Source organism: Nothoprocta perdicaria, unplaced genomic scaffold, assembly GCF_003342845.1.
Source record: "Nothoprocta perdicaria isolate Ctin4 unplaced genomic scaffold, notPer1 scaffold_5, whole genome shotgun sequence".
Classification (NCBI taxonomy): Eukaryota; Metazoa; Chordata; class Aves; order Tinamiformes; family Tinamidae; genus Nothoprocta; species Nothoprocta perdicaria.
In genome coordinates this window covers 6,629,469-6,653,052 of record NW_020455754.1, presented here as the reverse complement: position 1 = coordinate 6,653,052, position 23,584 = coordinate 6,629,469, and the positions used below count along the sequence as shown (strand labels likewise).

General features: G+C 41.7%; 1 protein-coding gene across 3 annotated transcripts in view; it reads left to right on the top strand.

The window, feature by feature from the left end:
- SGCD (sarcoglycan delta) overlaps window positions 1-23,584 on the top strand; it is a 236,370-nt gene that overhangs the window by 20,684 nt on the left and 192,102 nt on the right. The window contains exon 1 of one of the 3 annotated variants that reach the window (XM_026047659.1): window positions 16,070-16,108. The exons of the other annotated variants lie outside the window; for them this stretch is intronic. The gene's annotated coding sequence lies outside the window, so the exon portion shown is untranslated. Of the gene's footprint in view, window positions 1-16,069; window positions 16,109-23,584 lie in introns of those variants that run through there. 3 annotated transcript variants of the gene reach the window in all.

The window sequence follows — 23,584 nt, the reverse complement described above, 5'->3', positions numbered from 1 at the left end:
TGCCCTCTAAATGTGAGTTCCTCTCTGCAACCTTCTGCTCTTAAAATACATATAAATTTGTTCTTGTCTCAGCTTTGAGGTATTGGTTCTTCTTTAGCTTGATAGTGCGATACCCAATAGTCTGTTTTGCTTAGTAGTCTGATACCTAATAGTTGGTGCGGGTTGCACCCTTCAAAGGGATGGTCACCAGGTGTTTCTACTGCTAATGGCTGACTCTGCATCTTGGTAAGCTGGGATAGTTTAGGGGAAGTGTTGGGTTTCTTTTTCCTTTAGAAAAGAACAAAACATTTTCATTGAATGTAAAATCATTTCGGATAAGTGATGAGATTAGTCACTGAAAGCAGAATAAGAACTTGGAGGGATGTAATTCATTGTTTTATTTTTTTGAAGCTGCTGACATGACGTGAGAGTTGCTAATGCAGTATGAAGTACAAATGATATGCAAAATTCCCTGATAACTACCTGGGAATTCTCATTCCATCAGCAACTTTTGTGTTATCGTAAATGAGACAGCTTGAAAGGCACTTGTTGCATTTTGTATTGCATGCATAAGCCATTTGCACTTCAAATGAACTGGCCTAGATTGTTTTTGATGTTTTTTTCTTCATGACTTTCATAAGCAGTGGAACAATGYTGAATTACTACTCTTTCACATATATCAAGAATCACTGAATGAGGAGACTGACAAATGAGTACCTTGGTGCAWGCTACTTAGCAATTTGATTTGTAAAAACTGCCTTTCAGAGAGTCATCCTGGGGTGTCTCATCACCTTGGAAATCTGTTGATTTTTCTAGATTTTAATTATGATATATTTTCATGCTTGTGTGACAGCTCATACTTCAGAGAATAGTAGGAAAGTTTGTGAGATGTGATTTTRGGTTTCTCTGGAGCCCCAATGTCCWGTTTCTCCTTGCAGGKTTTCAGGAAGAATTGGGTTCCTAAGAGGAGAACAGGTTTCATTACTAGGCTACAGAGAGCACTGTAGTCACTTGCACACCAAGGGCATTGAGATGTGGTCAGAGAGCATGACCCTATTTCATGAGTGTTCTTGGATTACCTGGTCAATGTGGTTTTTTTTTGCCTTGCTTCTGGATTGCAGTGTTGGGATGTCCCCTTTCCCCATTCTGGGCAGCGGGCAGGGAGGGAGGCACTGATGCAAGCACACACGGCTGGGGTCTTGGGCCGTGGCACTGCTGTTTGGTGTGAACTGCATCAGCCCTAGTCATGACGTTGCATATAGTGTGTTTTGTCCCTTGTCCTCAAGGCTAGTGCTCTTCGAGTTACCTGAGCATGCTCATGTCACACGATAAGTGCCACAGGTTTCTTTGGACCACATATGTTGAACCTGAGAGAACAATAGTGTTTTGAGGTCATATTGCCTGGAGCAAATTTGGAGCTGTGTTGTAATCCACCTAGTTGATGTTATCTCTAGCAGGAGGCTTAAGGACAGGCAGTGGGATGGTATGAGGGATGTGGGGTGTCCCTGGACAACAGTGGTCGTTATCACAGTCTTCCTCCGTAGTCTGCAGGGTCCTTTCAGACAAATACGATGACAGCAGCCTCTGTCCTGAGCTTTCGGGAAATATATTGTCCCCTCCACACCCAGGATAGTGGGAGGGAGCTACAGCTGAACGATCAGAGGCCATAAGCTTGGGAGTGAAACCCTGGCTGAATCATATTGATGAGTGCAGAGCTTGGTCTTCATCCAAGAGGGGAAATAAAGCTAAGAGCGTCTGTCTAAATCTTAAGGGCTTGATTCTCAGCTGCTGTAAATCAGTGCAGTTCAGCGTAACTACAGCTAAGGATCCGGCCGCATGACTTTATCTTTGCAGTGTACAGCAGATGATTAAGTACAAATGTATGTTGAGGTGATGTGGGCACTGTATGAGGGTAAAKCAGGAATGTGCCTTAAAATCTCCTAATCTACAGTTTGTTCAATCTGTGTCCCTTATCTCTCCCTTTCTATTTCAGTATCTTTAGATTAAACTGGAATGCTCTTGCTGTTAAAGATGATGAATGTATAAAAGTCCAGAAAGGCTGGGAATGCACTTGTGCTGCATTAGAAATAATTATCTGGCATTTCTAGCCCAGATACARTCCTGGAAAGCATGAATGCTGTCAGTGACGTGCTCAGGGTGCCAGGAGAGGTCAGGGGAGGTAGATTCTGTGAATGTAATTGGTCTCCTGAGATCATGGTTTAAGGAGCGYCTTCATGTAAAAAAATGTACACACCCAGGACACAGCCACTGCTCAGTGAGTTGTTTTCTATACTGCCAGTTGTTTTAAGAAAAAAGATGCTTCTGTTTCGCTGAAGCTCTTTTCTTCTGGGCCCAAAAGACTCGGGGAAGTAGCATCTCACAGACAGGTACCTTTGGGTATGCGCGTGGAAAAGGTGAGTGCATTCTGCAGCGATAGCAGCATCGCTGTGCAGGCTCCAGTCTCCTTTCTGAATGCTGTTTATGCAGGCGAAAAACTGGCTCTAAGCAGAGGGGATGCGAATGTCTGCAGGTTTTATCTGAAACGGTACCAAGTGGCCCATCGTGAATGGAGCAATGCGTTGCTACCTGTGAGAGGCACCTCGTCCTCCCCGCGTGGGTGGATGGATATGAATGTTACCCRTTGACTTTGAATGAATATTCATCAGTTGTGTGTGTGTATGGGAGCTTTTAGCTGCCTGTCTTTATAGCCTTATCTTATGCATTATGGCTCTCGCATTTGGTGCTTAATGTTAGGCAGGGCCAGAATACCTTAGCCTCATAGCCCTGCAAGGATTCAGACTTACTGGATCCTTCAAGAGAGCTTTGAACTGTGTGGAGAATAATAAACAGGGAGTAGCCAAGGTCAAGGAAACATAGGAAAATAAAAAAAAAAAAAATATATTGAGTAGGCAGTAAATATTGTATCTAGGAGGCTTCTCTTCTCATCTTATAGATTTATAGCCTCAAAGCTTGTTTTCTCTGCCTCTCTCTTTGCTCTTGTCCTGGACCATGGTGGGTGGTTGTGTCCTGACTTTTTTTGTTTGTAAAACTCAATTGCCAACGTGATGGAAATACTGTATGGTGCCTTTTAAAGACATAGAAATTTGCTTCTTTCTTCCCTCTATGTTCTTATGCATTCTTAGCAGTCTGATGTTTTGTGCTTGCCCCTTTAGGGTCTTCACACTTCATGGTGCCCTTGCACTCATATCTAGTGCTACATACCCTGAGAGGTTCAAAGATGTTTGGATCAGGCCACCTTATGCGATTCTCCCAGCAGTTGAACATGTTTACATGGTGGCAGACTAAACTAGTGTGGAGCTCTGTTCATGAAAACAAATGATCCCATTCTCTGGGGATCAGATCTTCAGAGAGCTCTGGCTTTTAAGCCCAGAGCGCTTCCTTGGAGAAGAAATGATGGGCATCTCTGGGCTGCAGGGTTCCCACCACTGGCACCCTGAGACCTGGACCACCACTGGTGAGGTCCTTGCACACAGCCTGGAAACTCGACTTGCTCTGAGGCCAGGCTGGACACACAGCAAAACAGCACCAATCCCCAGATGTCCCTCCCTTCTTTTCTGGGGGAAGCAACATTTAATTGGCTTTATCTTCTCTGACACACAACATAAAGCAAAATGCAGGTGAAAATTAACTCATGAAATCCATCACAAAACAGCTGTTCTGCACTGAATTATCTGTGCAGTGTTGTTTAATGAAATATTAAAATAGTTTTATTTCTGCAAAGGGAGGTGCTCTGGTGAAGAGMAGAATGTAATGCAAATTGCATCCATAAAGCATTTACTGAGGTAGATGAACAAGAGCTTGTTGTGCTTGGCCTGTTTGTGGCAATAGGTTTTGCTTGTGACATTCCTGTGCAGACCAGCTTTGCATCCTAGCTAGTTACTGCCTTTCTTTTCCTAACATCTTGACACTGCCCTCTCTCCTTTTTTCTTTCTTTTTTTTTTTTTTTTTTTCTCCTTTGGATCAACATCAAATTGTTGTTTGTTTGGGTGATAGAGAAGGTTTTGATTTTCTTGCTCAAAATCACCACCAGCTATTTGCGTGAAAAATCTGTTTTATAGGTAAAAACAGAACAAAGCAGAAATTATCAGTAGCTGAAAAATACTCAGTGTCTCTTGTTTAACTCTAGACATGTTGCAATTAACAGCAACCCATGTATACTGGAATCTGACTCCATTAACTTTTTTCTCCCCTGTTACTACTTTATTAATCTTAGGAGTCAGTTTTCATTTTTTTATTACTCTTTTTTTAGTTAATATGGTGCTGTTTCGTATCAGTTACAGGGARCTCCTCGTGGGCAGCCCTAGCCCAGCGTGAGGCCATGTCCAACTGCACTCAAGTGCCTGCCCAACTTCTGGCAATGATTTAGCCAATTACCCTCAGTATAACCCCTGGACTTTGCTGAACGCTGAGCACAGGTGAAACCTGGGGCTGCCAGCCTTACCTGCTGACACTAGCATGTGCAAGTCCTGACACCAGTTTTTCACTTGGAAAAGAGATTCTTTTTTCCTGTTTTTTGTTACTTGCAAACAGTTGATTGAAATGTATAATAATAATACATTGTGCCCAGACCCACTCCCTTCATATGTGGTACAYTAAATGGTACTGATTAACCTGATGCTTCAGTTTATGCTCTTTGGTTGCTTGTGCATGATGGTGTGTGTGTGTTTCCTGCTTTGATTTTTACTCTTCTTTTTTTTTTTTTTTGTGGAGGGAAGAAAAGATGCCACGTAACATACACATGTCTCTGCATTCCACCATATTAAATGTAAGGCCTGTATATAAATGCAACTAATGAAATTGGGGACCGTGTGGCCTCAAACCATTTAAAGTAATGGCATGAGCAATCTCACTCCATTACGTTTGAGTGGAAGCAGTTCACGCTAAAGTGCTGGCTCCCCGAGGAGCCAGGGAGTCCTGATTGAATCTTACTCATAAAATGGACAGTGAAGATAAGTTTGTTGCAGGGCAGCTGACAAGCCTGACTCAACAGAAACCTCAGCGGGAAGCAGGGAGGGCTGCCTTGACTCTATAAATATATTTTTCCTTTTTTCCTTCGTCGCTCTGTCACAAGCTCTGTGTCAAAGGCTTTGCCCAAGCATTCATGTTACCAGAGATGCTGAATTATAACCCCCGTTTGGGATGCCCGTAGTGCTGTGCGAGGGCTAATACTGGTCAGCTTGTTCTTTTGGAGCAGAGACTTTGCATTTTCATAGTTACAAAATAAGTGTTTCTGAGTAGCCAGTTAAAGTAGGGATAATTCTTAAGCATATGAAGAGCTATCCTCCCTTACAGCATAAATTTATTAGAAAACTAACTTAAATATGTGGGGCTTTCTTGGCTATTGTGAGATACAAGGAGATTCTGCTAGCAAGGATGGCCTGGGCTGAATGCTTTGAGTGAGCTTTCCTTTCATCCTAGTTTTTCAAATTGTGGAGGATATTAGGGGAAACCTGACAAATCACTTTGGATATAGGTTGAAGAACAGATTTTTTATTTTTTTCCCCTATGCTCTGGACCTGTGTCCGTCACTGGTGGGTTTGCAGTTCTCTTGGGGCCTTTCTTGTGCAGCCGCTTGGCGAGCAGGGCTTATTTCATCGCCTCCACTGGCCAGCTAGTCTCTGGATAAGAATCCTGAAAACAGGCAATGTTCCTGTGCTCGGCTCGGGATTTACTTTTCTTTCTGGCAGAAAGAAAGAAAGGGGGGAAAAAAAAACAAACAAACAGGTATTTGTGCAGTTTCTGCATTCTGGAGGAATTGCTGTGCACCAAACAGCAACGCAAAGTGTTCCAGGGCTCGTCAAGGAAAAAATAAAATTGCTTGCAACAAAGACCTATAATATTTAAATACATCTGACAAAAGCATAACTGGATGCATATCAGGACAGGGCAGGTCTTGACTATAATCATGAAGACTGACTAGAAGAAACCGGACTCGCAGTTAAGCAGAACACTACAGAAATCAGCTTGCAGGCTACCAGCCTGCATCAAGGGGAAGCAGGGCTTCTGCAAGACAAATCACAGTTCCCAAATGCTTATCTAGCAAAAACACATTGGACAAATAAACTTGGCTCTTTCCCGTGAATGTTTCATGCTGATGAGAGAACTCGGTGACGTCTTCAGTGACGGAAAAGAATGAAATTTGAGAGAGAGGAGGAGAATCAGAGATGTGAATCTGGAGGAAAGGGAGCAAAGCACTGTGTGTGCAGCAAGGAGGCCGTGAATCATGTCACCCGCTGCTCATTGGGACCACAAATAGGGGACTGGGTGCTGTGGATGCAGCACCTCCTGCCAGGACGGAGCAGCAAGGAGCATCCCGCTGTGCTGTGGTCTCTATTGGCAATGCCGGCTCACTCGTGCTCTCCATCCTCTCGGCTTCCTGTTGCTACCTCATATTTTCTGTAGTGATGCAGGAGAGGGGCGGATTTGGCCTTGGGAGAAGCTCTCGTTACTTTTGTACAGAATCTCAAGCAAAAACACTGCACCCCAAACTTTGATACCCCAAAGTATCTTTCRTATGCAGCTTCTCCAGTTGCCACAGCTATACAGGAATATTACAATTTTACCAAAACAAATACTTGCAAATTGAAGAAACTGAGGTTTAAAGACAAAATGAACCTCAACTAGAAGATTCTTTGCTGGATGCTCCCGTCATATTAGAGAGCTGATTTATCAGCAGGGTGGCGATGAGGTAGGTGCTAATCTGGAACGGCAAGGCACTGGATGCTAAAGGGATGGAGGTGCATAATCCCTATAAACGGTTACTGTCAGTGCTAAATTTGGACTGTTTAGCACACCCTGACTGAGAATGCACTTGGGTGCTGTTACCYGGTGCCAGAGGGTGATTCCCTCTCTCCGGTGGGCAAGTCATCTCGCCCAACGCTCCGGACGTGGCGGCCACCGCCAGTGAGGAGCAGCTGAACGAGTCTGCTGTCGGGTTCCTCGAGACGCTGCAGAGGTGAAAGTGTGCTTTAATTAGAGACTGCTGGAAAATGCAAAAAAAAAAAGAGACAGAATTGACAATTTCTAGTTTTTTATTTGAGGTTTGTTTTTGAGGGAGGGGAATGAGGCCCCAATTCATGGGCATGCTGCAGAATGTACTTTGCTTTTCCTCCCGTTTCACCCCCTTTGGCTTCTGATATCCYTCCCAAGATCCCAGTGCAACCAGCTACTTTAATTCTGTCTTCTTGACAGGACCCTCTTATCTGTTCTTTGCAAGCTCCGTTTAAATGGGTCTGCACTGAGCAACTTTGGATCTGCCTTCGTATTTCTCCCCAGGGCACGTCAAGCGTGGGCTCCTGCACATCTAAATGTAAAATCTGGCTGTTCTTCGGCTTTTCCCGTTATGGTTTTGGTTATCCTGCAAACCTGGAGCTGGCACAAGGGTGAAGACTGCTGTTTTCTGGACCATGTTTGTGGACRGGACCTTGCTCTCCAAACACAGCCCTGGCCTCCAACTGCCCTGAGACCTCTCTTTTGCCTTTCTTTGAGCAGAAATCATTCTTCTTTGCTGTTTAATAATAATTTTCTCAGCAGCCCAGGCATGGGAAGAGGAACTGAAGGCTCTGCTGCTGGAAGTTTCCGGGTAAGAAGCTTCCCCATTTAATGCAGCATCTTCCCTCGGGAGCACCGAGTGTCTTGCTGACTGGCAGTTTAATCTCAGAAGGATTAGGCTGCTCCTACAGACAGCAGGGAGCAAGATGACTTGTGCTAAATGGCAATTGGGTCCCAAAGAGATTACAAGGCACGTGAACGCCAGGAAACAGCAGGTGGTTTTGAGAGGAAAAGGCGATTTCGGGAGCGCCCTGTGGCACAGGGGAGTGGGCACCCACTGCTGCAGGGCTAGGATGGGGAGCTCATCCTGCGGCTTCACCTTATTTGTTATTTTATATATTTATTTTTTGCAAAAGACTGAAATATTTTCACTTTGCAGAGAACGTTTTACCCAAGCTCTTGGGCTTGGAGTTACTGCTGGAGTGGTGGCCAGCAGCTCATGTGCGGGGTCTCTCTCTTCCGGAGCATGTGGAGATGTACAGCTCAATTTAGCAGGTCTTGCAGCACATGTGTCAGCGTCGGGCCAGCCCACTGAAACGCACACAGGAGCACCCGAGCTGCCAGTCTTTCTGGGAGCTGATTGCATTGCTGGGAGAGCCTGCCCTGGTCAGGAAGGCGTTTTAACTTTGCTGAAGTCTCATATAGTGAAAAGTGATGTAAAATTAGATTCAGGATTGACATTTTCTTTCATTCTTTCTTTMATTATTTTTTCAGCTGATATTAGAAGGCTGGGACTGCTTGATTTCCTTCTCTCTTTTCCCTTGTGGCTGAATCCTTCAAAACAAAGAAATACCTGTCCCCTTCTTTYGTCCCCTTTTGACACATACCTTTGAATTATATTTTTTATCCTTGCCTTGTATTTTTTGCCTTTTCAGAAACCATTTGAATGCTACTTTAAAATTAAATTCCATCTTTGYTTAATGAAATTGCTTAAAGTCAGAAGGAAATTAGGTATAAATAGCCAGTTTGGCATGTTCTTGCCTCTTTCCTTCCTTATGACCCTGGAGAGCAAGTTTTAGTGTGTGATGCAGCAAGGGATAAAGATAGGTAATCTGTAATACAAATGAACAGGGTATTTTTTGTCTATCAACACAAGGATGTTATTCAGAGATCCTAACAYTTGGATTGCCTTGCATAATATGGATTTTGAAATCACAGTGGGATTCCTACCTYCTTAATAAGCAGAAAATTGCATAAGACACAGACAAATTAATATCACTATCTAGTGACCTACCTAAGGGCAAGAAAGGAAGGAAAAAACAGTGAGTAGGCTGATTAATTGGGTAAAATATTCTACCACGAGAAACAATGTGATGTCCTGTTTGTCTCAGTTGTCTAAATTGATTGTCCACATCAGTTCTTGGTGCTTTTTAGGACTGCTAGTAATCCATCAAAAGGTAGATTATATAAGTCTTGCTCTTCAATTCTAGATGTATCCTAAGAGATATTACCTTTTAGTGTTACAGTAAATATTAGCTATGAGGAAGATAGCTAATCTCTCTCTTCGTTTTCTCTTTGTTCCAATGAAGTATATAATTATCTTTATCTTTTTCTTATGGAGAAGTACTGTAGCTGGTCCTTTGTTTCCCCTCCTTGTTACCTGGTGTCTTGCCAGAATAATATATTTTGGCCAAGCAGTAGTGAAATGTTTTACACGTATAATGTTCTGCATGTTTAAAGTATGCTGGAAATAATTTGAGCCCAAGTTGGCTCCAGGACTCCAGTGAGCCTCAAGTAGGGAGATTCACTGGAAAGAATAAGGATATTGAGTGTTCACTTGGGTAACTAATAGGAAATAAAGCAAAGCAAGACCCCAGCTTCCACTGGGGAGTACAGCAGCCTCCGGGTGCTGCTCCTGCTGCTCCGGGTGCTTTGGATTTTCTCTTGACTTCTGAGCTCTGTTCAGCCCTGAGGGCGAATGAGTGGCAGCCAAATTAAGCTGAAAGTCTCTAAAGGCTCGTCATGAATTTCAGAGCTTCCTTTGAAAGATCTGTACGAGAAGGAATAGCAAAGGCTCCGTTCACGTTGGGTTCTCTGCCGCTCAGGTCTCGCCGGGCAGCGGTGGGAGCCGGAGCGGGTTTGTTTCACTCTGCTGCTTTCCTGTGGAAATGCCTGCAGCGATGTTCTGCTTCGACGGTGTTTATTTCWGTGAGAATTCCCATGGGATTTCTCCTTTCCTTTTTCTTTTTTTCCTTCAGTAAATGGAAGCAGTAAGGATAACCAGCCATAATTCTGGTTAATGATGCAGTATATGGCCCCCCTAATTGCCCTAGATGAGTGTGAATTGTAGTTGGGTCTGCTTGAATTGAGTGCAGCAAGCATTGTGCGTGTTAAGTTTGCTAAATGCGAGCCTGTTTGGTTATTTTGAGCTTTTACACCCATTTTATTTCCTCCCTTCCATATTACAGCTCCACAAACCTTACTTAAAATACCATTATTTATTTATTTTTTGATTTATTGAGAAGCTTGCCACTTCCATTTAAAGTAAGCGGGAGCATGCAGAGGCTTTTTGGAGATGTGACTGTAACTCCCACATTGGTTCTCTCTTGGGGTTTGTTTGGCAGCCTAGTTAAACATGGAAGGGTCCCATGGAAAGAGAAAAGCCTGCAAAGAGTCCCAATTTCCGTGCAAGCAGCAGTTGGCAGCACTGTATTCCCAACGGGGTCCCTGACGTCCCCTCGGGCACTGGGGAGCACTGGGAGCACGGAAAAGAAAGGTGAAATAAAGCAGGGTGAAAAAAGGTGGGAACTTGTTTCAGTGCTGTTTCGTTTAAAAATCCTTAAGGAAAAGGAAAGCAGGTGGACTGAAAATCTACGTGTTTCTTTGTTACACCTAAAATCTCTGTGTTCCCTTGTGACACCTTTCATTTTATAGAAAATTGGTATTTTATCATTAAGGAAAAAAATCTGCTTGGATTTTTTTTTTCCTCCTCCCCAGTAGGATTGCTTCCATGGTTGCTCAGGCCCCATAAGAATTTGTCCTCTTGGGTTGATGAGATATATGAGAATTTAGCTGCAAAATATGCTGCAAAAATATTATTGAATGTATTGCTGGAATCGAAGAAGACCTTTTCCTATTCCTTAGGGAGGAGGTGTTAGAGATCTGACCTATTGATTCACCTCTTAAGTCTACTCTGGGTAAGCGTGTGTGCGGCTCTGGGATAATAAGCTCTTATATCCCAGTTAATCCACAGTATCTGGCTGTGGGCACACTCTTTCCCAGGAGTAAATGCAAGGTAATTCAAGACTGCTTAGCTTAAGGTTATAAAAATATTTATATTTTTATATATATATATATATATATAAAACTATAAATAAAAATTTATAGTTTTAAAATCAATATAGCTTCCCCTGGCCAATTAGCTCCAAGGGTTTATGAAAGTGTTTTAGATCCTCATTGCATTGCATAAATGGGATATAAATGCTCAATGAAGAGTCTTTTGGTCTTTACATAACCAAAGCAAAGGATGTTTTTCTAACAGATATTCATGTAAATTGTTCTTAGTACAATAGTTTTCTCTTTAAAATATAATGTATTCAATGCAATGAGAGGTGAACATGGTGCTGTTCCTAACTGTGCAAATGTTTGTATATAAATAGAATAGCCCGTTTTAAACAAATAACTCTGTGGAGAGTAGATTTTCTTTGGGCAAAGCTTGTGTGTGTAATGGCTTTCACTGAGCACTTTGGCAATGCTTTCACGTATTAATTTTATTTGCACTGCACTTTATTCATACAAGGCAACAATGGTGGAGGAAGCAGTCAGCATTTTTTTACTGCGTGAAAACAACAGTTTAAACACTAACCAGGTGCTTTGATGGTGACACTTTTTGTGTTTTCCCTTTGCCTCTTTCTTTTAGTAATGATTGATATTATTGTCCAGCTTGCAAAAAGACAGTGTCTGGCAATTTATGTTTCACTAAGAGGCTTCTAAGAAAGTTAGAAAAGCTGTAAAGTGATGATGAGATCACTAAGAAAATGAGCATTCTTTAACAGCTTGCTTTAATTTTTTAAATAGATATCTGGTTGCACTGTTGCTTAAAGTGGAAGTCCTTCAGAAATCTTGAATTAAGCCTTTGTACTTCGAATGAGGCTTAAATGTTGTTTTCTTCTTTTCATTTAGAAAATTGTGAAAGGGACATATTGCTGTAATATTTCCACCTTGCTGCTGGAAACTATTATTACTGTACAGAAAGGGTAAGGTGGCTTGTATTTCCCCCAGCAATTTTGAATAACAGTTGTTAATGACCTACATTAAGAACACTTTTTCCGTAGAGGCTCTAGAAGCAGATCTGTGCAACAGGCACGCTTTTTAAGTGTGGTATTCAACTTTCTGCTTCAAGTTTACCTATGCCCAAGCAGAAGAATATAAACGATCGAGGTTTTAAGATGAGTTGTTAGGTTTTTGTTAGGAAAGAGTCATCCTGGATCTTTAGAGCAAGACAAATGAAAATCTCAATGAAGACCGACAGTCTTTTTTATTTTATTTTTAGTAAAAGACCTCAGCTTCTGACCAATTATGAGCTTGATTTAGTTAATTAGCGCTCTCGTATTATATGCTAAGTGATTTGCCTTTCTATTCTGGTGGACAAAAGCGTGTATGTGCTGTTAATTCTTCTCACACACCTTGAAGGGATGGTGTTAATGGAGCACACTGCTCAAGTACTGTTCTGCTGCTGCCCTGTCACTGAGTTGTTTCTTTTCCTAAAAAACTGGAATGTTGCTCTCACATACACATGGACTCGATAATGTTCTTAATCCCGCAGTTCCTAGTTAGTATAAATCCATATAGTTTCRTTACCATCAGGGGTTTACTCAATATATATCAGATGAAATCTAGCCCTTAAGGTCATCTTAAAATGGTAAGATAATCTGAGTGTAGCTTTCTAGCCAATGACAGATAATATTAAAATTCAGCTGTTTTTCTCTGTTTTATTCCTGTATACTTGAAATTCAATTGTACATGAGTAAACACATACCAGAATGAATCCCACAGTGTTGATTCCTTCTGGAAAGGGATGCTATAACTTGGCTGAAAGAAAATACTGTATTATTAAATAGCTTTATAAATACAGTGCAGCTCAGAATAAAATTAATAGAGTAGCAAACATAAAATCTTTAAACCAATTCTAATACCTGAGATTCACAAGTGGAATGGAAACAGAAATTATGTAGAAGCATATGAGGCTATGGAATGCTTCTGCGTGATGAACCCCCTTGGTGAAGTCACCAAGATGGGTTTTCCTTTGTGGGGCTGATTTGTTTTCTTGCACTGACCTTTTGCACAAGRGAAAACCTAAAATGCATCTGAGCACCGTGTTTGGAATAGATTTCTAGTTTGTGAAGACCAGCCAATGAGAGGTTCTTGTAGTTTATGTATTTTTTCTTAGGTGSGGCTAAAGAAGCTTATAGAAACGGTGTATGTAACAGGTACCACATGAAAAGTGGGGTTGGAGGATCATTGTGTCTCTTACTGCATGAGGGAATTGACTTTGTGGTGGTGATGTGTCCATGGTGCCTCAGGACCTTTGCTGATTTGCTTTCATTCATGCCTAACTTTAATTCAGCCTGTCCTTTAACTTGATTTGGAATCATCAAATCTTCAGCAAGAGCACCTGGCAGGATGATGTGTTATATTTGGAACTGCTCCTGCTTCTACTGGAAATCTTAGCTGCCTGGCAAAGGCTCCATTGGTAAAACAGCCAAGAGATTACCCAGAATTAATTTATTTGCCAGATTTAAGACAGGAAGGAATTTTTCTTCAAGGTCAGAATCAGGAACTGCTGATGGATTTTTCTTGGCATCCGTTTCCTAAGGCTCTGCTTAGTAGGATCTGCTGTCAGTCTGAGATCATCTGGGTATCTTCATACATTTTCCTTACGTGTTCCTCTCTCCATTGCTGTCCTCTTTGGGCCCATTCTGTTTTGTACCTTGGCCCTGGCTACTTGCTTGCAATCTGTTGAGTATGTTATGTTACTGGGAAGTGGGAAGTAAATAGTGGATGACCTGGGGCTGCTGCGTTTCTAATTTTCKTCTAATTTTGCATCTAATTTTCTTCCATAGTTGCTTAGGATTTCAGGGGACCAGCTGGAGTCTCTTCAAGTCTTAAGTTTCTGCATTTACCTTTAAGCATGGTAAGGTGCAGTTGATAGCTAAGTCATTTTAAAAACATGACTTTCTCCCATCTCTCACCGTGAAATTTTGCTATTCAAGCTGCCTTATGTGCTGGCGTAATTACATTAAAGTGTAGGAATTTGATGGTGGGAATAGCATGTATAAATTTTGATTTCTCTGACAGGAGCATTGAAAAGGCTTGACAGTGCAATGGTAATCATCATATACATTTAATAAAAGCAGTTTTATGCTAAATGTCGACTSACTATTAAAATCATATTATTAAATATGGATCAGTATGTAATCTTCAGGTGACTGCTAAATGTTCTTTTGATCACTTTGTATAAACATAGTACCTCTCTCAGTAGCAAGTCAATTTAACAATTAATCTCCACTTAATTAAAACTGTAGTTCTGCATCCTCCTGTTTAGTGATTTCTGCAGATCCTGTGATTACTCCCAATTTGCAGGGCTGACTCAGGGATAYGAACCGCCCCTGCTAGGTGAAGAACCAGCCTAGCAGGGCCCCACCGCAGGCACCCGCTTTCCTGGGTGACACTATCCCAGGGAAGCCCTCAGGGAGGTGTTCATCTGTAGCTACTACTTAATACATGATGCACCCAAATGGCCTAGGGCACTGGGATTCAGCTCTCCGGTTTGAAGTTCTACTTAAGTTAGTTAGATGATATTTGAAGATGTTGCAGATGCAAATGCTGGTTTTTTTACTGATTTTTTTTTTTTACTAATTTTTTTTTTTTTGTTTTTCTTTTGAGGATATGCTAAGGGAAGCACCTGCTCAGGTGAAGAAGCTGAAGAAATCATTGTTTGAAGTATACATAGCTACAACATTGACCCCAACAGCTGATCTGTTTTTGAAAGCATTGCATTGAGTCCCAAGTACATATGGATCTTTAATTTCACTCTTTGAAATTCCTTATTACATGGCTAATGGGGACTGTGTGGCAAACATGCATATTCATAATGCCTAGAGAATGCATACTGAGCTGCAGAGATGAAGAAAGCTTTATTAATCCCATGTGTTAGCCCTTCAGTCTAATTGATTTTTGACATGGCTACTGGAAAACCACCAGCCTGTTCCCAGAGGAACATTCCTTTCTTTCTCACRCAGTGCACAGAGCACTGAAAGTGCGAGCTGCTTTTATGTGAGAGACTAAGACTGTAACTCTATGGGAGGAATTTAGTGAGCATTAAAGAAACAGTCATTTAAATTATGGAGAAAAGGCAATAAATCACTGTGCCCTGCATTCGTTCTGAACTTCATCTCATTTAGAGACTTTTTCTGTGTTGACAGAATTAAAATATTAATTTGCTTTCCAGCGAATCTCTTTCAGCTTCACTTTATGTTTCTGCCTGAGGTTTTTATGGATTTTGTCAGTTTTAAAAATGTATTACGAAAGGCAGGATTTTAATTATCTGATCTCCTTTTCCATTTTAACGTCCAAACTGAGTTCCATTGAAAGATAGTATCTGCAAAGTATTTGATTATTGGATGTAGATCAGTCATCTGGAAATATCTGTATCATCCGTCACATACGTAGGAGAACCAAGTTCAGAAATGAATTGCTGCTGCCACTCATTTTGAGTTATTCCATTTGAACGCAGTAAAACTCAAGCAAGCAAATCGTGTCTGGGTGCACCACTGCATCTGCAAGATGGTCACGCGTGGAGCAGGCCTGTCAAAGGAGAGTGGCTGGAGGTCCAGGCAGTACCAGTCAGAACTGGCTCCCTAAAATATAAAAATTTAAAAAAGACCAAACAGGGTGAAATATTTCCAAATTTGGAGTCTACAGAAATAAAATCTACACACTCGAGTCTTGCTGCAGTGCAGCAGGAAGGGAGGCAGGATTGTTCTTCTCAAAGAACTTCCCCAGACCATCGCTCACACGGTACACTTGATGTTTGTTTCCTTGTAAACTGTGAAATGACCAAATATTTCCAGCACAGTCAGAGAAAGAGCAAATTTTTACAAGAAATAAAGACTGACATGGTCTTTCTTGTGCAAAACTTCTTTTTGGCCTTGTAGAGCTGTGAGTAACCTCTTTGTAGAAATGGGACTCCTGAGCAGATGGCACCATTTCTTGCCAGTTGTGCAATTTTCTTAAACATTTATAATATGTATATTGCCACAGAAATCAGGGTAATCTGAAGGGTCAATACAGTGCCCTATAGCATGCTATAGAAATGACTGCAAAATGATGCTAAAATAACTGTCTTCAAATTCTAAGCTTGTTCATGCTGTTTTGATAACCTCCAAGGCTTTAATTGCAGCATATGGGGAAACTGGAACTATGGCTATTTGTGTGTGAACTAACAGCTGTAGGTGATCTCCTTGCAGCTGCTGAGCTGGACGCCTTGGAAATGGCAAAAAGGAAGATTGAGGGAAGCCCAAGCAGAATCAGTTGACAGAAACTCTGAAGTTGACAGGTAGAACACTGAATTTCTTTTTTCTGCTTAATATGAATATACAAACTGTAAATGTTTCAGTTGCCACCAGGCTCCCCTGCTGTTGAGGACAGCTTATGGTCATATATGATGCCAGGGTAGAGCAGACTGTACATGCAGGGTGCATGATCCACGTCTCTCACCCTAAAACAATACGTAACGAGAGCTTCTTAATTAGRGCTGTTCCATGGAGGCACTTACTCTCCACTTAGGTAATGAACTTTCTGTAAGTGAAAGTGTAGTACAATAATTGTGACRCATGATGGGCATGTTTAGATAACCCTCCTATTACTTTAGGAAGTGCAGCACTTCAAAGAAAAGTTATCCCAAGGTGTCCCTTAAACTTTTCTTTTGTATTACCCTCTGGATTACTCTCCTATCTACTTCCTTTGATATGTTAATTCAGTCTTTTCCCCTATCAGGGCTCATTGCTCCTGCATTTTTACCTTTTTTTTTTTTTTTTTTTTTTTTTNTTTTTTTTTTTTTTTTTTTTATTTAATTTAATTTTGTGGAGAGCTAATGCTTATCAGTCTTGTTTTACTATTGGAGAATTTTGTGACTATTTTTCTTAGAAATGAAAGTCCACATACTTTCCTGTCTGATTTCTTTTGTGTTTACTAGTACTTTATATTACCATTTTTAACAGGCCTTTCCTATTATTTTTCTTCTTTCAAAAACAACAGCACTGATTTTACTTTGCTTAGTTAGGATTGTTTGACTTCTAGATTGTTTTAKTGTTGTTTTATTGTTGTTATTCTTCAAGGCCGGGGTTACCTCATACTAAGTTATAACAATCTGTTTCTTCAGCCTTTTCTTGCTCAAGGTAAAGCTGATGAAACTGTTTTATTGCGTGTGCTTCAAATTTCGCTTTCAAAAGTCATATGGTTTAACAGGAGCTTAATTATATTTACTGTAGCGTTCAGCCAGCTCTTGCCACTYTCTTTCTTGTGCACTGCAGCAGCACGTTGGCTGGACAGCTGAAAATGCCACTGCTCMGCTCTGTCCCAGCAGACAGTGCCCTTAGGACTCTGTGCAGAAGTACTAATATAGCAGAAATTCAGTCACAGAAAAAGGAGGGAAGGAAAGGCCAAATTTAGAAGTTCATTGACGTGTGCCCCTTTTTGTCACTGCAGCGATCGCGGGGACATCTATTAGTGCTATTAGGAGACTGAGAGGGCTGGTTTACACTGTGGTCACAGTGGGGACTGAAGTGCAGCATAAAGAGCTGTAAAGGACAGACTTTCTATCAGCTTTTGCGGATACCTGGACCAGTCTGTCGATGCTGACATAAAACTCAGCATGGAGCCGTYTCCCTTGGTTCTTTATGGGGTTGCTGTCACTGCATTGGTGGCATTTGTCTTTCTCTATAATACTGTTGCAATTAAAAATATTCTTTGGTTTATTAAAAGTGTACTGCATCTTTGCCTGCGGGTGCTCGAAGAGCAATTAACAGTTTCAGCGGGTAACGAGGTGTCATGTATAGAAGTTGAAAGAGAAAGTCCTTTCCCTCTGTGTCTGTCAGACATCAAATGAAATTCAACCCCCCTGAGTTTTTCCATCCCGAGCTTTGTGTCGGTGTGATGCTTTTTGCTGATTGTGTCTAGGGATTTCTGTTCGTACGGGAGGAGCTGCGTGTTTGTGGCCTGTCAGCACTGAAATTCTCAGCCAAATAAGGCTTTGCATGGGTGGCTCCGAATGAGAAGTCAGAGTTGGGCAAGGTCTAAACTTTGGGAGGGTCCCTTGACCTAGTTGAGCCACATCTCCGTGGTGACCTGAAGCTAGATCCAGAGCCAAATACTCTCAAAGACTTGGTAGGTTTGCTTCTGGAGATGCAGTTAGAGTCTTATTTCTTCTGGGGTGTTTTTTTGTTTTGTGTTTCGTTCTTTTCCGTGGCTGCTCAGTGAGCTGCCCTGTATGTGCGGTTGCTCTGACAGGCAAGACAGAGATTTTCTAATTAGGAGCCTTCTATCATCTGGTGTTCCTGCTGTGCTTCATCCCCAGCTGTCTTCCTGGGGCTGGGGAAGCTCTGCGTTTGCCATGCTTCACACAGCATTAAACTGTGTAGAAAAGGCTAAATATTGTAGGCCAGATGCTGCTTCCCCTTTGCCTTTTATCAGCCTGGAGAGTAATTTCACTCCTGGGATGGCGCTTTGCTGGTGTTGACTGGTGCATGACTGCAAAAGGCTCCAGGTCCTCCTGGCCGCTGGTGCAGAGAGCAGTGTTTATGCAGGATGATTTCCCTGGCAGGCTCACTGTGTAGGACCACCCTTCCTTGTTCATTTTGGGATTATTTTGATGGTTTTCATTCCAAGTACAGCACAAAGATGCCGGGTGGACTTATTTTTTCTTTTTTTTAAAGAAACTTTTAAAATGTGGATGAAAATTCACATTTGTTTATCAACATGTTCTTTGACTGGGGTTAGTCTCCCTAATTATTAATGTGATAAAACATAAGTTTTTTGCAGTCTGCAGAACACCAAGAGGTATTTCTTGAAGACAAACACTTACCCAGCTCMTTTTTGCATTTCTGTTTGCAGATGCTCCTTACTCCTCCTCTCATCCTGCAAGGGAGGAATTTTCTGAGTCTGAAATGAAGAAGTAGCCCCCAAGGGTACTCTAATATGGAGAGGTTACAACTCGGATGATAATTTGGTTCAATTTAAATGGCATGTGGGTGTGGATTTAAATAAATAGCTTTAACCTTTAGCTTACTGGTAAAACTGAAAATAGATACAGGGTTGGGCACGCTGGAATAACTTGGAAGCATTACTTGGAATAAATAGATCACTCCTCAGGTCTGTCAAGCTAGCACCTTCACAGTAACAGGAAATAAGATTTCTTTTTTTTATCCAGCAGCCAGATCTACTTTTTTTTTCCTTTCTTGCTTTTTTTCTTAACATTCTACTTTCTGTTCTACTGCATGGCTAAATCTTTATGCAGACTCTACCTAACCTATAATGTCCTAAAGGCACGAATTAAAGTAAGTTGATCATTACTGAAATATGTTATTAGTTTGTTTTAGCCGGGAGCAGCGTTCATATATTCTGTGCTCTTTTACAATTATTTGTGGCTTAGGATCTAGTAAAAAGCTCTTGAAATTACTTGTTTATTTTACAGGGGAAAGTGTTGAGTGTTTCCTAATAGTCTTCTCCAGTCTGAGGTCCATCACTGCAGTGAGTAGATGGTAGGTGTGGAGGAGATATTACTCCTTCTATGTTGTGTATTTTTCCTGTAGAAGTGCATGGAAGGAGAGCAGAGTGTAGGAGGAACCAACAGGAGCCTTGCATGAGCCTACAGATGTGTATCTGATGGGAAAGCTGAGTTTCCTCGTGACTTCAGACTCTTATGAATTTTAAAACTCCCATCTAGAGTGATGTTGAAAAATAGCTATGTGGTAGCTGCTCAAAATCTTCCAAAAAGGTGTTGATTTCAAGTCATAGTTTCTGGTTAGTTGATGGAGGGGGAAGAGAAAATTGTCTCTTTTCTGATGGAAGTGAAAATCAGTTTTAGTAAAGAATTTTTTAGAAATAATGGCCATGTTTTGTTAAGATTTCAAGATGTAGCTGTACCCAAACTCGGAGGGTCCTTGCTCAGTCATATCTATGCCCTGCAGCTTTCAGGCCTCAGTCACTCACCTGGTCAGCAGCTTGAACAGACATCAGAAGCCCTGTTGGCCTGTGTAATATTGGAATCTACCAGGGCTGAAGAATTGCCGGGCTCTCCTTTCACATCAGCAAGTATGAAAGCCCTGAGTACTGTAATAGAATATAGATTTTCAGGTCTCTGTTTTGGAAATTGAAAGCTATGATCTGCCAAAACCAGCCTATAATTCCTGGTGTTATTTGCCTGCCTTGCAACCCACTTGATGGGAATAGCCAGAGCTGGACAAAATAACCTGTCATGTGGCTTGGTGGCAGCCAAATAACCTGTCATGTGGCTTGGTGGCAGCCAGCAGCTTGAGGAGAGAGGAGCCAGACTTGGATATCAAAGGTTCAAGGAAACCCGGTCTTTGGTTCTTCCTTTCCTCTCTGGAGAGGAGCTTGGAGGCTGAAGGCTGCATGAACGTGAAGAAGGAGCTACATCTGTGGCCTCTGGTTTATGCTTCTGGGTTGAGATATTGGCACTAAATTGCATGTTCTTGTAAACATTCATGAGCACTAAATCAGTGAAACTGCACAGATAATGCTGTTCTTTCTCCCTCTTCAAAGCTGAAGCTGAATTTTCTTTGCAAAGACCAGTTGAACAGCAGGGTATCCAGCCCAGCCTTGGGAATGGTGGAGCCCCGCAGCACAGGAATTGCTTAGATAAATAAGAAATTCTCTTGATAAAGGACTACCAGTTAAAGATCTTGTAGAGGCAGAGAGGATTTCTTGGATGAAAATGAGGTTATTTTCATCATCTGATTTGTTCCTGTGGCATAAATGTAGGTGTGATAAAATATGCAGATAATGCTTCATAGTACCCATCTTCTGGTAGATAATAACAGCAAAGAAAAACAGAATTGCAAGTTTGGTGTGGGCTGCACTTTGCTTAGTGCCATTTCCCGATGTAGGTTCTTACTGTCAGCTATATATGTTGAATGGCGTTTAGGTAATTAAAAAGCATGCCAAGAACAAATAAACTCATTTTCACCCTTTATGCTTGCATAGATCCTTGCCTCATAGCAACACATTGCAGTCCTGTGAAATGTCCTGTAGGCCAGACCCTGTGCAACTGTGTCGTACCTTGACAGTATGAAGCTCTGTGGGAAGATGTTCTGGCATACATTTCCATAATGAAATACCTTAAATTTGCATATGCAAAATGTATTTGAGGTGATTCACTAGCATGTGAGCAAGTTTTGCGAGGAACCTGTTACAAGAACAGAGCAATGATGATTTCATATTTTATGAGTGTGAGAAGAACTGGGCAATTGTTGGGGCTGGGGACTAAATTGCAGTAAGGTGCCACTGTAGATAAAAGTTCTAGAGTTGGAGTCCAGAGGGTTGGACTTCATTTTACAGCAATGAGACTGTGTAATATCCCAATGGAAAGACTTAAGAGATGCTTGGGAGAGGCAGAGAAATTCTTCAGGGCACCTCCCAACTCCCAAAGGAAAACAGGCTAAGCGGTTAGTTGTTCTATAGCTGTTTGCAGGGCTTTCTCAAACCCTTCCCTGCAGCTTTGCATTTTTCTACTGTCGGAAACAGATTTCTGGTCTAAACAGAGCACTGGTCTAATCTGTTATGGCAGGTTCCTAATTCTAAATAATCGTATAGCGTAATCCACAAGGACAGAGAGATAGCCCCTATAATGTGTTTATTTCTGTGCCCTGGGCAGTTGTGTGACTTCTCATTCATCCCTTGGAGGTTTCTACTCTGCTTATCGGTGCAGGATTTGATGATCTGTGCACTGATGAATGTCAGCCACAGCAGGTACTGAAGGCAAATCAGTGTGTTACTTTCGTGAGTAATTCTGCAATGAAAAGGGGCTATGGTCAGTGTTCTTTTTCCCCGGTAGCAGAATTGCTATGTCCATACATTCCTATGTGTATGAATTTGTRTGTATGTGTACGGGGGCACTGGGCGCTCAGGTTCAGCCCGTGTGCTCTGCAGAGTGGGGAGGAGCTGCAGGGAAGCGAGTTATTCATGTTACAGTTTGTATGAGATAGGCACTTCCTTGTTTATTCCTTTTGATCTTCCTAGACACCCTAATTATAGACACATCCTTAACAAGGATGATAAAGGGCCTCGAGGGGTTATAAACTATGAGGAGAGGTTAAGAGAATTATGTTTGTATCCATTAGAATGGAAGAGATTAAGAGGGGTTGTGACAAAGGTGTGTATGAAATTCAAAGGGTAATGAGGGACAAATGATGCTACCATTATGTTCAAGAGAGGAAAGTCTCAGAAACTGTGAAGAAGTAGGTGGAGAGAATCACAATTGTATCAGGATTGGGAATTGGTTGCAGGAAGATTTTTTTTTTTTTTTTTTTTTTCCTTCTCCGAGGGTCCATCCCCATGACGTTCTGCATGCAGACGTAGCTAAGGACCTTGTGCAGTCAGTTTTATCTAAACCTATCATCAGCCTGTTACTTAGAAAGTAGTGTAAGAAACTAACCCAGCTACACCAGGAGCTTCTCAGCAGCGTCAGTTTGTGGAACAGGGAACCAAGGCACGTGGTGAAGAACGTCAAAGAATCGTGCAAACATATAGGGCTGAATTGGAGGCAAAAGCAGTTACAGCTGTGCAGGGTTATAAAAACAAAAAGACTTTCAGTCAGAAATACCAAATGCCATTATTCTGTATTGTTCTTCACAGAAAGGTTAATGATTGTGCCAGATCCGTAACATTGCTCCCTGTAATAAGGGTTATGAGCAAAGGCAAGAGCAAGGTAAGGAGTATTTAGATAAGCTTGATATATTTGGGTCAGAATGGCCTTCTCAAATGTACCCACAAAGTCTTAAGTATTTACAATTACTCTCAGAAGCTTATGGCAAATACAGCAATTATCAGAAGCCTAGAGGAAGGCAAACATAGTACCTGTCATTGTTCGGGCAGTTACAAGGGAAATAGAGGTTAGTAAATATTCCCAAAGATACCAGAACAAATTACAGACCTGTAGGTGCCTGTGAGCAGAGAATGATATCCAACATGTTTTATTAAGCTCGAGCTAATCTAATTTTCTTCTTTGCCTGGGTAAGTAATCCAAAACCTGCAGAAAAGCAGAAGCATATGGCCTTAAGCCAGGTATTTGCTTCTCTCGTAAGCTCCATCTTCACATAAGCAACAGAAAGTTTAGTTCAAATTTTCCGCTTTTGGACTTGATTGGTGGCTGTATAGAAGCTTTTGCAGACAAGTTCATTTCCAGACAGCAAGGAATTCACTGTCCAATAACTGTTTTTGATTTAAAAAACAAAAACAAACCCTTTGTGTTGTTTGTTAATTATTAACTCAAAGAACCATGGACATTTTGGCTGTTAGGTCTGAGAAGGATCTTTCTTAATCATTTTTGTTGACTGCTTGGATGAGGAATCAGGAAGGACGTTTCCCAAGTGTGCATGACACTAGACCTCTAGAGGTTCCAGTGTTACAGATGACAGAGTTGGAACTGGGAGAGATCTTAATGAATCAACAAGATGAAACACAGGTGGGTGTTGCCCTCTTCAAAGGAGAAACCTATTGCAGAGATGCAAGACAAGTGCTGCACAGGGAGCACTGCTTTGGAAATCACCACGGAGGTCCCTGTGGCATCAGGGCCATGGGCGATGGTGGGAGCTGCTGCTGGGGAAGCTTGCCCTCTACACTGAAAAAGTAGGAAATGTGTTGTAAATGTAGAATTAGAGACTACTTACTCAGAGAAAATGCTCTTTCTTTCCTGAAGAAGGGAGGAACCTGGGGAATTTTGAGAGGGACAGTAGTGATTTGAGAGTATATTAGAGCAGCTGCTGGAGTCGGAGCTATTGGCAAGCTCCAATGA